The sequence below is a fragment of the Larus michahellis genome, chromosome 7 (assembly GCF_964199755.1).
Source record: "Larus michahellis chromosome 7, bLarMic1.1, whole genome shotgun sequence".
Lineage (NCBI taxonomy): Eukaryota > Metazoa > Chordata > Aves > Charadriiformes > Laridae > Larus > Larus michahellis.
In genome coordinates, this window is record NC_133902.1 from 56871506 (window position 1) to 56876798 (window position 5293).

Below are 5293 nucleotides of genomic sequence, written 5' to 3' on the forward strand. Positions count from 1 at the left end.
CGCACCTGTCCCTGAGTGAATAGAGCCACATCTGTCTCATCTTGGCATAACAAGTACACATCTACATCTGTGAAAGATGATTCCATTTTTGAAGGAAACACTGTCTACTTTTACACTCCTGCAGTCTGCTAGAAATTATTACACAATGGATTTTGTGTCTTGCAGGAAGGCTGCTAAATAGTGAATAGCGAGTTTGGAAATGATACAACAAAAGTAATGCCCTACTTTAACAAATAGATAGCTAGATATAGATATAAATACATATTCATTCTAAACTTTACGGATAAGATAGATGCACTGATTAATGCTACCTTCAATTTACTGTTTCTAACATAGCGGATTCTCGCTTAAAAAGCTCAGGAAATGGGAATTGTAGAGTACAGGGATAGCGATGGGATGTAGATGCTTTCACCCATCAGCTGCCGAGTCGAAGCCTAGATGAAGTTGGTAGTGACTGCACAAGTAGCTGACGGTTGTTTAGCAGCATATATGAAACAAGATAATGGGCTCTCTGGACAACAGAAGGGGTGTGGGGGGGTGGTAATTTCCCGGAATTCTCCTTTGTTTGCCCCTTCCAACCAAAGGTCACACGTGGTGGGGAAACATAGCCCCAGCCTGAGCCAGGGCGTGGGAGGATCTGCTGGGAGGGACCACGGCCAAGCAACCTGCAGTGGTGGTACACGACGTGTGAAGACCCTTGGTCCTCCAGGAGAACCATGCCTGCCCAGCCATGGTGCCAGCACCGCCAGCGAGCTCTTGGCTTATGGTCCAGCCATGGTGTCAGTATTGACAGTGGGCTCTTGGTTGAGAGCAGCCACATTCTGTGGCGGTTATGTTATTAATGAGATTCAGCAGCTCATTAAATAAATTAAGAGGTAAGCTTTGGCTGATATAGTTAAGGGTTTAATGAGGTAAAATAGCGAAATAGCCAAAAACCTCTTGCTGACTGCATCGCCAGTGATACTGAACTGATGAGCAGCCGTTGTGTTATGCACTTCTTTTATGGGCTTGAAATAAAAATAAAGGAAAGGTGAAGTGTCCTGAAGCTCCTCTTTCACTGTCGTTAGTTCCCTCGCCGTTACTGCCTCCCCTGCACACAGCAGCTCTTGTAGTAATGTCCTGGAAGCTGTAAAAGCAGCGCAGGAGGTGGTTCATCAAGACAAGTTCGCTCAGCTCCTCACCTGAGGGGGTCAGCCCAGGGAGAGCATTCATCCAGCACATTTGCGGGACCTCTGCTATCTGGTACAGAGCGCATCGTGCCTTGTGCCAACGCGTCCGTGTCCTGCTGACCAACCAGATAACACAGAATTTTCCATCTGTATGGGTGGAAGAGAAATTTCACCGAAAAACGAGGCCTGGCCAGGAGATAGAAACTTCGTCTTTGGGAAAAAATATGCCTGTAGTAAAATTTCCATTCTCTGCTTTCATCACTTCCTGGCCATTTTTCACCCTTTGCCAACCTGGGGGTCTGTACAAAGCATGAGGAGTCTCCCTTGCTTCCCCCACCCACGGGGAGCTTTCGAACTTAAAAAAAACCCAGCAGCAAATACAGAATCGACAGCGTTGCTTTCAAAGATGAATGTTATTTCTCTCTCAGACTTTCTGTTGCTTTTCCTTCAGTATGCTGCAGGACGGAGAGTGAGAGCAAGACAGATTCACTCCCCTGTGACCTCAAAACAGTCCGAAACACGTTCAAATCAAAAAAGAAATCAGTAAGCGTTCATGAATTTGATTTCAGAAGTGAATTGTTTTACTGGGGAAAAGAATCCCAATCGGAACACATTATCAATTGTAATTTATTTAATGGTTTAAAACATATATGAAGATTTAATGAAAAATCGTTCTGGTTGTTATATCATTCTAAGACTCTTCTCATGGTAGAAAATATCAGTCCTTAATGCTTCAGCAAACAGGACTGATGATTTTCTTTTAAGGCAAGTATGGAGAGGAGAGGACAGTTTGTACTCGGCGACTACACTCCGTCTGTATAGTGTATTGACGTATTGATACACAGGTCTCAGATGCCACAATGCCAACACTCCCTTTTTTTTTTTTTTTTTTTGCAGTGTTTCATGCACTATCTTTAGGCTTTCACAAAATTAACTGCTTGATTTACCCATCCTTCCTGGGAGTTTATGATTCATATTTTCCCTTTCCCCCCCCCCCGCTTCTGCCAGACCTTTCCAACTCCCAACTGCTGTTCTATCTTCTATATTAAGCACCCCAGGCTCTGATGTACTTGACAATGCCCTGTACTTTAAACACACACACACACACACGCACACTAGTGATCTGAGATTTTTTTTCTACGATGTGACATACATAAACCAAGTGCAGACTCCAGACCTTTCACAAGCTTAATAAATATTTATATTTAATTTTTTTGTCTTCTTAGCATTTGTTTTTCATATTATTTTTTCAAAGGAATGCAAAAAAAAAATATCATTGACAGTTACATAATGCGTATTATTTACTTAATAGCTGTTCTGGTCTATTGGGTAAATATATAGTCAGGCAGTTTTTAAAAACACGTATTATGTACCCAAGAGACCAGAGAGACTCTGAAGGAGCTGTTCCAGTCTATTGGGTAAATATGTATTTAGGCAATTTTTCAAAATACGTTAAAACTCCTTCAGTGCCATTCTGGTCAATTGGTTAAATATGTATTTAGGCTTCTTTTTTAAATGCCTTTTATGTAGCCGATAGACTGAAGAAACTGTAACTGCTGAATATGTTTTCATAATTTTTACCTATGGGTATCGCTTATAGTCGCTTCCTCTGTCTCAGCTCCGTCCCCTGCTGTTGCAGCTATCGCGTCACCGAGGAAGAGCGGTGTGTCACAGGCGGCGTCACCGAGAGCAGCGGCACAAGCAAAGGCTACTACAAAGAGTTTTATATGTGAGCAAGGTTATGAATGACACTCACCCGCCCTTCCTCCCTGCAAGGGATGCTCTACATACATTTTTTCCCGCATTTGGCGCTCTGTCGGTGGACTGACATACTTTGCATTGTGCTGTGCTGGTTAGACTCAGGGATATTTTTAAACCAGACCCATTTTTCGATATTCCGAGGCACAAAATGGCATTCTGAAGCCCTGCTGTCAATTCTGGGGTTGTTTATATGAGTGACGTTTAGCACATGCTTAAGTACGAGCTAGATCAAGGCTCAACCAACAGCACTTCTATCACTTTAAATTTAAATACATTATTTTATATATATATATATATATATGCCTCCAAAATCTTTTTAGGTGTTCAAGGTGATAGGAAAATCAAATCTGATGGCTGAGCTGGAACACAAGTTTCTGAGAATCTTAATGTAAAGTAGCTGTGACAGATGTTAGCATGCTGGGGTTTGTACAACTTCTGCTATATTTCAGCTGAAGATATATATTTACATCTAGTTCTTTCTGAGTGAGCTCTGGTGAGAATTTTTATACTGCGGTAGAAGCAGAGGCCGGGCTGAACACAGTGGCTGAAGGAAGGCAGGGGAGGACACGCTTCCAGACTTGTTCCGATTAATCCACAGATTTCAAGACTATTATATTTGCTCCACGGTTCCCTCTTTGCCTCACCTCCCTCTACGGATCAGGCATCTCCATTGAACTGCTGTTGTAAATTAATCCAAATCTTACTGTTGTACAAACAGGACTAAACAAATATCTCCTCCTTTTAGCCCCACTGCATGAGCTGATGATATAAATTCCTTTTCAGTTTATTCCTGAATGATAAATTGTTAACCCTCCACATAGAATCAATCACGTTCAGCCTGAGATACCCCATTCATCCACAGAATATCTTCATTTGCCTGTGCTAATAATTATTTCAGAAGTCCAAGTCCTTCCCTGCTTTCTCCAGGTGGGTCCTCAGCTTTCCTTGCAGTCTCAGTTGCTCCTTCTAGTAGGTGGCTGGTCTTGATCTCTGGTAGAGCAAATGCTGGTGTAGGAAACCCACCTCTTGTTCTGTTTCAGGACAGGTTTGCACTCTCCCTTCACAGTAGTAGAGAGATTGTTCTGTCTTGGTTGGTTTTTCTTCTCTTTTGCAGAAATTTTGAGACAGGTTATTATAATTCTTGATAATTTTAATTTCCTTGTATTGCTCTTTTTATTTTTTTCCTTGAATCCCGTTTTTCATTAATAAGAAAGCGATGGTAAATATTTCCCTCAAACGTGCCTGGAAAGCTTTAATTACGTTAGCTGACGAGCATCTACTGTGGAGATGGAGAAGAAAAAGAGGCAGAAACGAACATGGCAAAATGAGGAATTCACGTCTGCTCACCCATGCCCAAGGACAGATGTATGTACATGTGGAGAGAGAAATGAAAATTAGGTGGCCTACATATATTTTAAACAGGCGCATGCTAAGCTAGAAATATTCTTGTTGAAGTCAGTGGGGACACTTAAATTTAAGCAAAGTGTAAACCTTTACAGATTGGAGTAAAATGATGTCACCATTTCAAATAAATCAACTGCTTTGGTTTGCATTAATGCCAGTTTAATTCAGAGGATTTTTTTAAAGAAAACCAAATGTGGAAAAATATTGATAAGAATTCTGACAAGGAATATTAATAAATGAAAATGTTGATAAGAACTCTGGATGAATTTGAAGAGTTATTGCCAAAACAACTTTATTATCCAAATTATTAGAGCAGCTGTAACGCTAGTATAAAAACAGCAGTGCATTTGAAGTGATGCTATGTCACTCATAGAATTTCATAAACAATGATCAAATCCCATCAGAATAAGAAACATCTTGGCTGTCAAACATTGCAAGATGCTTTCCAGACCCACCAGTATACCCAGGCCTTTCCATTAATCAGCACTACATAAGCTTTTTTTTGTGCGTTTTAAATCATGGAGCTGGATGCTGGGAGGTGCTCTCGGCAGGAACTGTTGCTGTGTAACATACTCAAGCCTGAAATGTGATTCTATTTTTATAATACAAGGATCCCTGCTGGCTTCGGGGAGTGCTGGTAGGTACTGTGTCCAGATCCGGATGTTGAGCTTATTCTGTAGAAAGGGTAAAAATTCCATTTTTATTAATATTCCAGTTTGTTGGGGTTGGCAGGGGCCAAGGGTCTGGGTTTTTTTTTTTCACCAACTTACTTCATAAGTTATTGGTGAGGTTTTCCTTTTCCGAGGATACTCACGCCTTGCCAGGCGAAATGCGGGTAAACTGTAAGGGAGGCTTCCGAAATAGCTCTGCCAAACTGCTTTGCCTCTCCCCGTTTAACCACGTTCAGGGTCCTCTCCTAGATAATAAATGAATTTACCCTTTCTTTTTTTTTTTTTTTT